This window comes from Bos javanicus, chromosome 14, assembly GCF_032452875.1.
Source record: "Bos javanicus breed banteng chromosome 14, ARS-OSU_banteng_1.0, whole genome shotgun sequence".
Classification (NCBI taxonomy): Eukaryota; Metazoa; Chordata; class Mammalia; order Artiodactyla; family Bovidae; genus Bos; species Bos javanicus.
The window spans coordinates 25,926,600-25,939,997 of NC_083881.1; positions in this window are offsets into that span (position 1 = coordinate 25,926,600).

A 13,398-nucleotide genomic window follows, 5' to 3' on the forward strand; every position below is an offset into this window, starting at 1 on the left:
TAGAGGGGAGAGAAGTCTCATGCGGACGGCCTTGTGGGCTCTTGTGAGTATTATGGTGTTAATGAAAGTGAGATAATTGGAGGATTTTCATCAAAGGAGCCTGGTGAGCTGATGTGGATTTAAAAAGATTACTCTAGCTGCCAGGCTATGCAGAGACAAGCTCAGGAAGTCTACTTAAGAAGCAACTAATTCATTCAATAGATGCCAATGGTTTGCCAGGGTGGTGAGAAGTAGTCAGATCTGGGATCTATTTTTGAGGCAATAGCGGTAGATTTGATTGATGAGATAATATATACAACATGAGAAGAACAGAGAATCAAGGATGATAAATAATGTGGTTATTGATATGGATAATGGGAAAGATGGAGTTGCCATTGACTATGATGAGAAAGACTTCAGGAAAAGCAAGTTTAGAGGAAAGATCAGAACTGCTCATTTTAAGATGTCAGTTGGACCGTGAGCTACAGATAGCAAGACAGAAGTTGACAGAGGGAGCTTGGAATTCGGGGAGGCAGGTGTAGGTTGGAGGTATAAATTTGCAAGTCTTTGACATAAAAAGCTATGAAACTGGAAGAGCTCTCCAGGGAAGTAAATGTAGAGAGAGAAAAATACCCCAAGGATTGAATGTGGGCACTGGAAGAGTTTAGGGAAAGAATGAGGAAAACACAAAGGAAATACAGAAGGAACTCCTGGTGAGGCAGGAGGAAAACCAGGTAAGTATCATCCTGAAAGCAAATAAAGAGAACTTTTCAAAGAAGAAGGAGATATTAACTTAGAGAGAATCAATTAAGATAAGGATTGATTACTGAGCTTAGTTTTCTAAAACAGAAGCCATTGTTGGCCTTCATAAACGTAGTTTGGTGCAGTTGAGAAGGAGAAAATCTTATTTCATTGATTTCAAGGAATGGGAGGGAAGGAATTGAACAGAACAAGTACAGACAATGTATGGGATTTTGCTGTAAAGCAGAGGAGAAATAGGGTTCTAAGTGGATAAGAGGGGTAAGATTTTTTTTTAAATAAATGAAATAGCAAAATATTTTTATTTTACTTGATCCATTAGGGGAAGAGAAGCTGGTGGTTAAAGAGAGGGAAGAAATTATTTTTCATTAGATAAAAGCTTAGTTATTACTATGTTGCTGTCATTTATTGAGTGCTTGCTATATGTGCTGTGTCCTTTGATCACAAAGAAATTATTTATTTCTCACATTAACTCTAAGAGCTACTTCATCACCATTGAATAAAGAAAAGTTTAGGACATTTTCATAGGGTTATACAGGGAAGAAGCAGAGTAAATATTTTAATTCAAGTTTTCCTGATTCAAACATGGTGACTTCAAGTCTTCCTCTACTTTGTACTCCTGGCAATTAATTGACAGCATATAGTAGATATGCAGTCAATTTAGAGAATGTATAACTGCATGATTGAACAAATGGTGAATATGTATATTCAAACACATATACTTACAGAAGGGTTTCCCTGTTGGCTCAATGACAAAGAATCTGCCTGCAATGCAGGAGATGCAGGTTCGTTCCCTGGGTCAGGAAGATTTCCTGAAAGAGGGATGGCAACCCACTCCAGTAGTCTTGTCTGGAAAATCCCGTGGACAGAGGAACCTGGAAGGCTACAGTACACAGGGTCACAAAGAGTCAGACACGACTGAAGCAACTGAACATGCACGCATACTTACAGACATGTACACATATACATATACATATATTTACACATACACATGGGATTGCAGTGGACATGTGAGGGAGTAAGTGAGAAGCAGGGAGATGGAGGAACTCTTCTACTAAATCAGAAATTCCTCTCATTTCCTTCAGAAGGTGCTGACAGAAAGAATTACCTGAAAGGAGCAGTAGAAGCCAGACACCCACCTCTTCACAAATTCCTAAGTGAGCAAAGTTTCAATCAGTTAAGACATAAGGCTCTCAGCAAGACCCTAAGCTATGATACTATTTCTGAAAATCAAAAACAAGCAAACAAGGGAGATTCCTCATTTGGGGGCACATTTGCTCCCTTTTCAAACCCATAGGACAGGCAGTTGTCAACACAGACTGTGCTACAAGCAGGAAAATGGTTAACACTCCAGTAACCAAAAAATTGAGCTACTAGAAAAGGCATCTTCTCCATTAAATACAATCTCATTTCCTCTTTCTGCACTCTATTTTTTTCAAATAGTATAATTTCTATATTCCCTGGCATTTCATTAAACAAAGAAACAGGGATATATTATAATTTTCAAGATTTCCAGCAGCAGAATATATGATGGTTTTAAATCTTAGGGAAAGCCTGGCCTCCAGTTACCTGCTCCTTATATTCTGTAAACACAAATACTAATAAGCCATCAAGAATGTCTATAACATCGTATTACAACGTGTGTGAAATTCAGCCTCCAAAAACATTAGCCCTTTGTGAAGAAACACCATCTACTGTCTCTCATTTGGCTCCTAAGAATCATCACCTTTCAGCAGGAATGAATCTTTGCTGGTAATCCACTCATTACTGCTGTGGAGTAATGAACATATCAGTTTCTATACATTTGTAGATTATATGTTTAGCTCTGAGTTGAACAAATTACACAGACTTGGAGAGTCATTCAATTTTCTATCCTCATTAAAATTTAGCCTCATTTTGCCATCTTTGATATTAACAATCATATTTTCAATAGAATTTTGAACAGCATTATTTCAATCTCAGTGCACAAATAAGTTATATAACCATTCTTGGCTGCATTATAATCTTCTTAGCTTTAATTACTGTTCCTTAGAATACTCTGTTTTCCTAGTTTATAGGTTTTCACATGTATCTCTATTTTCTGTTCTAAAATAGCTCCTTCTGGTTGAGAAAGAAATGAACACGTACATATATGCCACATTCTTTAAAGACTGTGCTTTATCATTTCAATGGTCATTGTATCTAACACGTTAGGTATTGTAATATGATATTGTACAGTCATAAAGAAACATAATTTTAGAAAACCACAGGGCTTAGCATAAATCAGCAAGCAGGATGTACTTAGGATCAAACATTAGAAAGTGGAACTCTAAAATAGGGATTTCATTTTGTTAAGCTCTGGGTAGCACAGAAATACTCAGTTCTATTTGAGACTCCTTCATAGAAAAGGGCTCCCCTTATGGCTCAGCTGGTGAAGAATCGACCTGCAATGCAGAAGACCTGAGTTCAATCCCTGGGTCAGGAAGATCCCCTGAAAAGGGACAGGCTACCCACTCCAGTATTCTGGCCTGGAGAATTTCATGCCAACTCTCATGGTATGGGTAGAACCTAATTGAGAATTTGTTGCACACACACAATCCACATTATGTAATCGAAGAAACTGAGATTTAGCAGTCAAAGAACTCACCTAGAATATCTATTATTAAGTTGTAGAACTAGTGTTTGAACCTAAGGCACAAGTTTATCCATCGACAGACACTTAGATTGTTTCCATATGTTGACTATAGTGAATAATGGTGCAATGAACATGGGAGTATGGTTATCTTCAAGACAGTGACTTTTATTTCCTTTGGAGATATACTCAGAAGTGGGATTGTTGGATTATATGGGTGTTCTATTTTTTAATTTCTTGAGTTACCTCCATATTATTTTGCACTGTGACTGTATTAGTTTGCATTCTCACTATCAGTGTAGAAGGGGACGACAGAGGATGAGATGGTTGGTGGCATCATCAACTCAATGGACATGAGTTTAAGCAAACTCTGGGAGATAGTGAAGGACAGGAGAACCCGGCATGCTGCAGTCCATGGGGTCACAAAGAGTCAGACATGACTTAGCAACCAAACAACAACAACAGTGTAATAAATCCTGATTTTAATTATCATCCCCCCTATGATTAATGATGTTGAGTACCTTTTCATGTACCTGTTAGCCATTTGTATGTCTTCTTTGGAAAAAACTTCAATTCAGTTCCTCTGTCTTTTAATCTTTTTTTTGTCATTGAGTCATATCTGTCCCTTATATATTTTGGATTTTGTCCTCTTATCAGATACATGATTTACAAATATTTTCTCTCCCATCCCCTTAATATAACTATTGAATTCAGTTCATATTTTGTTGAGGATTTTTGCAGCTTGGCTCACCAGCAGCTCTTGCTACTTACTCACCCAAGTCTCCAGTTTTTAGAAGACTTTGATTGCTGGAGTTATGCTCTTCATGACTAGTCAAATATCACCCCTAGTTCCCAATGACATATTACTTTTAGCCTCACTTGCAGTCTGTGAGTGAAAAGCTACTTGTTTTATGGGACCCAAGTGTAGATATCTCAAAACATTACATTAACTTGACCCCACAACTGGTCAACTCATTTCTACCCTAGGGAAACACAAGTTTCTCTATATTTAATACAGTTCTCCATTTTTCCTTAATTATATTCTTTCTTTCCACTAAGAGAATTACTTTTTTCTGAATATACAAGTTATGAGTATCTACTTAAAAATTATGTGATGAACATTTTTCATGAATATTTGTCTGCAGCTTTAATTAAGGTAGAGTTACTGGTTGAAGCAGCATCAACTTCTTAAAGGCTTTTGAAACCTGATGCCAAATCACTTTCTGGAAAAGTATTCATTTACTTTACTAAAGCAATGCCTAAGAGTGTTGACTTCACTGAATCATATCAATATCAATCACTAAATATCTGCTACATTTGATGAATAAAAAACTATATATTTTTATATTTGTGTTAATTTGAGCAGTCATGTGAGTTTGAACATTTTTGCATATTTATTTTCATATTTATATGCCATTGTGCAAACTGTTCATGACATCTATTTTTAAAAATCAGGATTCAAAATGTATCTTAGTCATTCACAAGAGATCATTATATTTAAAGTAATTAAAAGTATATAATTTTTAAAATTATATTTGTAATATGAATAAAATATTATAATGTTACAAATAGCCTGTTACAAATACAAGCATTACAAATTATATGCCTTTGTCCCTCACTATTCTCCAGCCTCCAGAAACCTGAATCACTACCAATATCTGCCTTCCCTGTTGTTTTGTAAGAACTATGAGATCCAAACTGACAAACAAAAAGAGGCACTCTGTTTATATGGAGGTGATATCAAAAGGAGGTGTGCAAACAAGTGCATGTGCATGGCAGAGACCCAAGTAAGCGCTGGTGAGCTAACGGACAGACGTTGAAACGAAATTGTCATAGAGTCCTAGTTTTGGAAGAGGTGTGGTACCTCCCCACTTTGGGAAGAGGTGTGGTATACATCTACTTTGGGAAGTGATATGGTACAGTCCTACTTTGAGAAGAATATGACACATCCCCACTTTGAGAAGACATATGGTACATCCTTACATGGAGAAAAGATATGCTACAACCCCACTTTGGGAAGAGGTGTGGTATACACCTACTTTGGGAAGTGATATGGTACAGTTCTACTTTGAGAAGAATATGGCACAGTCCTACTTTGGGAAGAGATATGGTACATCCCCACTGTGGGGGAAGATATGGCACATCTCCACTTTGGGAAGAGATATGGTACATCCCTACTTTGGGACGAGATATGGCACAGTCCTACTTGGAGAAGAGGTGTGGTACAGTCCTACTTTGGGAAGAGGTATGGTGCATCCCCACTTTGAGAAGACATATGGTACATCCCTACATTGAGAAAAGATATGCTACAACCCCACTTTGGGAAGAGGTGTGGTACATCCCTACTTTGGGACGAGATATGGTACAGTCCTACTTTCTTCCCAGTGAGTAGGTGTGGGTTTTATACTTTATCTATTGCAATTCCATTTTATCCTATGGCATAAAGTTGGCCTTCTATTTAACATTGTCAGTTGTCATGTCTTCTTCCCATGTGTTCATTTCTTCACAAGGATCTTTATTGAGAAACTGAGCTTATAAAATGGAGGTAAAGCATGCTGCTGCTGCTGCTGCTGCTAAGTCGCTTCAGTCGTGTCCGACAATGTGCGACCCCGTAGACAGCAGCCCACCAGGCTCTCCCGTCCCTGGGATTCTCCAGGCAAGAACACTGGAGTGGGTTGCCATGTCCTTCTCCAATGCATGAAAGTGAAAGGTGAAAAGTGAAAAGTGAAAGTGAAGTCGCTCAGTCGTGTCCGAGTCTTTACGACCCCATAGAGGGCAGCCCACCAGGCTCCTGTCCATGGGATTTTCCAGGCTAGAGTACTGGAATGGGGTGCCATTTCCTTCTCCAAGGTAAAGCATGAACAGTGTGCAATGACCGCCTCTCACCTTTTCACTTCTACCTGCCTCTATGTTTTATCCACACACCAGTATCAACTGCAAGGTCCCTTCTCCCTTGATCCTCGAGAGAATGCCCTATTCATTATCCTTATTCATTATCCTTATTCTGAAATTCAAAATATCTATTTATATCTAAAAGCAATTATTTTCAATCACTACAACAATGTTCAAATACTTAAAATTTAGTTCACTCAATTGATAATGAAATTTTCGTTTTATCATCATTTTGAGGGACAGGAATCAACTTTTTAAAAATTTTAATGAATCATTCAGTTGTTTTTCTTTTCAAGTAATTAGTCTTAATTGAATATAAGCCACCCCAAAATCTTTGCAGTGATATAAATAAATAAACAAATAATTGAGGTTACTCAATCCAGTCTTAACTTCTAAATCAACTTGGAAATTACTATAAGGTTTTAACACAGGCAATTACCACTGCCCAATTCTTCCTTAAAATCAAGACTGTGTGTTTAAAACATTTTTCTGCAGACTCTTTGGAAGTGTGACTATAATCTAAAATACATATATAAATTTGGTGCTTTGGTTAATATGATATTTAAAACAAAATATTTCAAACATGTCATTTTCTGGTTCTACAGCTTATTTTTTCCATTAAATTCTAAAAATTCATTGTCAGTTGACTTTTACATAATCTTAAAGTCATACTCATGTATTATAATATAGTTTACCAAAACTACCTGGACTCATATTTAACCATTTTGTAATTACATTTTTAACTCACTTTTTAAATTGCATGAGGTTGACACTGCTATCTACTGGTGTTTAATTCACACCCAACATCCTTTCTAGCTTAAATTAAATCCTTATTGGAGACATTTATTCCAACTGTAACTGTTTTCTCTAATGAACTATCAATTCATTTCCCCACACAGCATGTTCTAATTTGTGCTTGTGGTAGTTTCTAGAAACATATGGGGACCAACTGTGGTTATGTTTGGGCATCTTCTGTACAAAAACATGGTAATTGCTTTTGTTTTGCTGATTACTCTCTGAGACAGTTTCAAACCTCTTCAACTTTTTCCTCTATCCATGAGGTTTTTAACTGCAAATTTCCTTCTGTTTATCAGATGAATTTCCCATAATGAGCGTATTGGATGGGCTGGTTCATCTGTCCAGAGGTTCTATGATCTTTAGAACAGATCAACCCCTTGCATAGAATTTACAAATTGTTCCCAGATACCAGACATCATCAGGCTTGTTATTTCCATAGTGCCATAAACACAAAAGCAGAAGAGACATAAAAGGTAAGAGGCCTTTGGCAACATAAAAGAAAAGGCAAGACTGGCGCCTCCTTTGCTTGTGGTTCTTTGGGGGTTGGGGGGTGGGGGTAGCAGCAAAAGACACAATAATACAAGCATCTTCCTGATTGATTAAAGTAGTGAAGTGCACTCTTCAGTTCATAAATAATGCTCTATTACTTTTCTTCAAAGACAAGTAAACCTTGACAGAATGACCTTTTCTAGGGCAGGAGTTGTTTCTGTGCCATAAATTATACTGTAAAACGAGTGGAAATGCTACTGAGAAGTGTGTGACAAAATGAGATTAAAGATAACCATACACAAAAGATTGTTGTTTTATTAATGGATTCCTGTCATTGGAATGAAAAATCCTCAGCCTTCTACTGAATGCTGAGATCACACGGAGCAGCAAATTAGGAGGGCACTTTCTACAAGGTAACTAAAAGGGTCAAAATAACAATATTCTGATTGGGTTTTTTTTTTTCCCTCCTGTATTATACTTGCTCTTAAAGCAAATTTAGTTGTTGTCAAATAAGCTTGCACTATCCACAGTCATTAGCTTGCAAAAAGAAGGATGGAGCTGTAGGCTGGCTTGGGTATTAGGTCTGTAGCTGCAGAGAGGTTAGAAGAAGACTGCTCAACAGAAGCTCCGGCGGGCGGCAGTATCTTCATCAGCGCGCTTGTGCATCGCTCAGAGGAGAAAGCATGTGGGAATTCGCCAACCATTCATTTATCCAGTGAACACTCAGTCTGACAGAGCCATCCATGCCACTCGGAAGAAAAGAAAACCATCACCTAGTGACTGCAGCTGTAAGCAGCTCTGAACTTCTTGTTTCTTATAGTACACTTGTTTCCAATTTTACCCACTAGTGAAAAAACAACTTGAAGTGATAGAAACTAGACTATGACCACTTAAAATACAAGGAAGGATTTAAGTCTGTGTAAACTGAAAGAGAGCGTGGGAATTTGAGGGCTTTCTGTAAGCTTCTACATCCTGTATAAACAGAATATAGAATTCCTTCTAATGTTATTGCTGCACGTTTTACTGTTGTTGTAATTATCTCTGCCCAGTTTTTCCTTAAAATCAAGACTGTGTGTTTAAAACATTTCTCTGTAGACTCTTTGGAAGTGCAATTTTAACCTAAAATACATATGTAAAGAAAACTGATCAAATGTGGAGACCACAGGGGCAAAGAGGAACAAAAAAAGGGGAAAAGAAAAAGAAGTCACAAAGTAACAGATAAAGTATTTGGAATGATAAATCTCAATAGTAAAATTCATTCAAGCCTTAGAGCCCTTTATTGTACAGCACTGGCAGACACACAATTGAGTAAAAGAAAACAGAAACAGAAATCATCCTATAGAATTAAATCTTTCACAACTTTCCCTGGAGCTTGATCTAGCAATGGGTCACTCAAATAATAACTACTCTTGTTAGATAAAGCATATGCTCAGCATGGCATGTTGCCATAAATCACTCCTTGTCACAAAGAAGAATAGATACACCGGCTCCTACGGCTTTGTTATTCTTTATAACTAGACACAGGGTATCAGTGTTACCTTCACTATTGGAAGAACAGAAATGGATGCTTTCATCCACCCATATCATTTTTTGGTGTCAGGAAGCCAAAAGACAAAACAATGGGATTAGTGTTACAAGGAGCATCCATCTACTTCTCACACAAACATAAAATTCTTTAGTGCATGTGGAACAGACATTATGTTTGGGTAGATATTTTGCAGGTGCTTTCTTTGTGAAAAGCAGAAAGCCGTCTCCTAATCTCACAGTATGCTTATCCATTCTTTCTCCATAATGCACTCTTCACTTAGTTTAGGAAACTACCTGAGGAGATATCCCATTATTCAAATTTCACACTGATCTTAGCACACATTAAACAATATATTGTCATACTGAGAATATACCTATTGTCATATAAATACTGTCATTTTGAGAATATACCTCACTATCCCCTTTTTGGGGCTTTTCTGGTGGCTCTGTGGTAAAGAATCTGCCTGCCAACACAGGAGATGTGAATTCCATCCCTGGATTGGGAAGATCCCCTGGAGAAGGAAACAGCAACCCACTCCAGTATTCTTGCCTGGGAAGTCCCATGGACAGAGGAGCCTAGCTGGCTATAGTCCAGGTATTAGCAAAAGAGTTGGAGGCAACTTAGCAACAATGTTTCCTTTATAGCAAAAAAAAAAAAAAAAAAATTAACTAAAGGACTCCTTTTGATAGCTTAGAAGTCCTCCCAAAATGATCTTTTACTGCATCTGTGTGTGCCCTGTTCATTCTCCTTGAGTTACAGCAAGGCTGTGCTCAGCCTTGTCTTGGACAAGGCAGAAGTGAACCGCAATGTGAAGAATCTTCAGGATCCAAGGCAGTCTTTAAAAAGACCTGTAATCTCAGAACCAGGACAACAGCAGTGATTCCAAACAGACATCAAACCTCTGGGCAGCCCTAATCTTGGAAGCTAAAGACATGTGTTGGATGTCAAAAATTGTTTTCTTTAACAGTTAGTCAATTAACCTATCCATCTGTTTTTACCATTAAAAAACCTTAACTCTCCCATGGTATCTTCCCCACTAGAATGTAGAGAAGCTATTTATTCATCAACATTTAATAAGCACTTCCTGGGTGCCTTCTATGAACCAGCCAGTGGGACTCAGAGCCACCAGGATTCTTCTGGGCTTCAGAATCACTCCCCAAAGTCATTCTCCTGCTTCCAATAGAGAGAAGTTAATTCATCCTGTGACTCTAAACTTTTTCATACGCCAACAATTTTATTGTGCTTCCAAATTCTCAACTTTTAAACCCTAAATTTGGAAAATTGGGACAAGGTTCCTAATCTCACAAAGAGGGTATTGCATGAAAACCATGTTTTCAATAATGATTTCACATAGATGTTCATTCATATCTAATTCTTAGTATCTGCAACTCTGAAGTTAAATTCGAATTTCATGGAATAACACTCTAATAGTCAAGTTACAGAATCCTTCGGATCTCTCCTGGAAATTGCAGCAAGTTACACAGAGACAATTTATATCTGCTTGAACATTTATACACATCTACACGCTTTTACACAATTATCTCCATTTTTGTCTTAGAGGAAATCTTATACAGTGCTAGTATAAATATTGAACACGTCTAAGCTAAATTCAGATTAAGAATGGCCCCTTCATCATCATGTTCCCCAGCATTTTGAGAATGACTCGGAAAGCAAAACAGGCAGACTTTTTCACTTCTTGATAAAGACAGAGTGAGTTTCCGCAAAACAAAGCAGCTCAAAGAAGAGATGCCATGTCTCTTCTCCGAGTTAGTGCTACTGCACTTGTTTCTAATACACCCTTCTAACTGATTTGACTATATAGCATCCTGTCACTAATAAAAGGAAGACATAGCCAGTAAATAGCAACATAACCCCAATACAGGATACACAAGTGTCCCCAACACTCCAGGAGTTCAATATTACATTGTAACATTCAAAGACCAAAGCCAAGTTCCAGATCAAGTAAAAGAAGACAACATGCTAAAATTCTTAACTTTAGTAGTATAAAATATAGGATAATAGCTTTATTAGGGATATGTAAAGTCTTTCTATGACATACAATTCAGTGGTTGCAGAGAATTATATTGGCAAATTTAACCACACTGAAATTTTAAATTCTCTAAAGACAAACCACCATCAAGAAAGTTTTAAAAAGGAGACACAGCCTGTAAGAATACACTTTAATGTATATAACATAAAAAGTAATATTCTTTACATATTAAAATTCCACACCCAATAAAATAGAGTAAAACCACAGAATAAAATAGCAAATAAATATAAAAATATAGGTCGACTCAAATTGATAATCAGGAGAAGGTAAATTAAAGGAGATGTTTCTACCCATCAAATTTGTAAACATGTAGAAGAATATCAGAGGAAGGAAATGGCAAGCCACTCCAGTATTCTTGCCTGAGAAATCCCATAGACAGAGGAGCCTGGTGGGCTATAGTCCATAGTGTCGCAAAGAGTCAGTACAACAGAGCGTGCACACACACACACACACACACACACACACACACACGGAAGAATATTAACTAATTTGACTTGGATTTAGGAAGACAATTTGGCAATCTGAGTCATAGTTGATGGGAGGAAGTTGGCTTAGACCACTTGATGAATAGTGACCATATTCACCAAGCCTCAAAAAATCTTGCAGTAGGCAGACCAGGAAACCCAGCTCAAAAAAAAAAAAAAAAAAAGCTCAGTGACTAATCCAAAGTCATGTAAACCTGTTGGTATAACCTAGTTTTATACTTGGTTCTCTGACTTCCGTTTTTCCAGACCTCTAAGCTTCTTCTTATAAATTAATAAGCACTTATTTTTTTCCTTTATTTGCACTGGCTGCTAAACTTTAGGCATCATTTTTTAAGTAAAATATATATGACCATATCACATGTTGCTTAAATTTTTTGAAAATTCTTTTAGCAAGAGTGTGATGTTAAATATTAGTTTCTTTGTTTGGAAATAAAGGGCTTAGACTAAATACCCTTTTTAAAATCATTCACATCTCTAAAATTCTATTAGTTTATGGATATTCTCAAAGCACTTGCTCTGTGCATGTGTCTTTCCCTGTTTTCCCTTTTTTTTTCAAAATGTTTTTTTTTTTTTTTTTTGGTCTGCACTTCATGGCATGAGTAATCTTAATTCCTTCAACCAGAGATTGAACCTATGCCCCCTGCAGTGGAAGCCTGGAGTCTTAACCAATGAATCACCAGGAGAGTCCTTGTGCTCTTTTGTTCAAGCCAAATGGGCCTCTTAGTTCCACCTTGTGAAACCAAAATTTAGAGATGCCACTTCTAGGAATTTTCAGTATATTTTAATCTGTGTAGTGAAATTTTATTTCATGACTATTGTGAAATTTTATTTCACTTCTATTCATTAAAGTCTTTATCTCTAGGATTTATAACTGAAATATAATTGTGAGAATCCATTGCATTACTATATAATAATATAATTTTATTATGTAGTGTTAAGTGCATACTATACATTTAAAAATAAAGAACCTACTACCATAAATGCATTCACTAACTTCTGACATGAAGTTGTTTGCAAGCTACTTCTGAAAACTTACTTACTCAAGGAGATAATTTGGTGTCTATACATTTTCCTCTAATACGCAAATACAAATATTTAATATATGTCATAAAAATGATGGTCTAAACATGATGCTATAAAATGATTCACAGATCTTTCCTTTATAAGAAGCTTCAAGAATGTGACCTTGAAAACTCAACCACTGAGGGAAAGCAGATGGGAAGGGCAGGCAGTCATGATGAATAGTAAGAAAACACCTTTGTTAACAAAAGCCACTATATGCTCATAACACATCTGCCTATATATTCCCTGATTCAGTGAAATGTATGGAGCTCTTATTCATAACTCTACCCAGGATATAAGATATAAATAGATTAATGTGATGTACTATGTCTAATCACAGAAGTTTATTTAACATGATGAGAAAAATGATTTCACCTGAAAATTTGAGCAAGGTGTGCAAGAGAAAATGATCTTTGGGCAGGAGATGGATAAACACATGGGAGAGTGTCATGTATTTCCTCTGCACTTTTTTTTTTTTACTGTCTAGGATAAAGAGGCATTAGAGTATTGACTGGAGAAGGCAATGGCACCCCACTCCAGTACTCTTGCCTGGAAAATCCCATGGACGGAAGAGCCTGGTAGGTTGTAGTCCATGGGGTCGCTGGGAGTCGGACACGACTGAGCGACTTCACTTTCACTTTTCACTTTCACGCCCTGGAGAAGGAAATGGCAACCCACTCCAGTGTTCTTGCCTGGAGGATCCCAGGGACGGGGGAGCCTGGTGGGCTGCCGTCTCTGGGGTCGC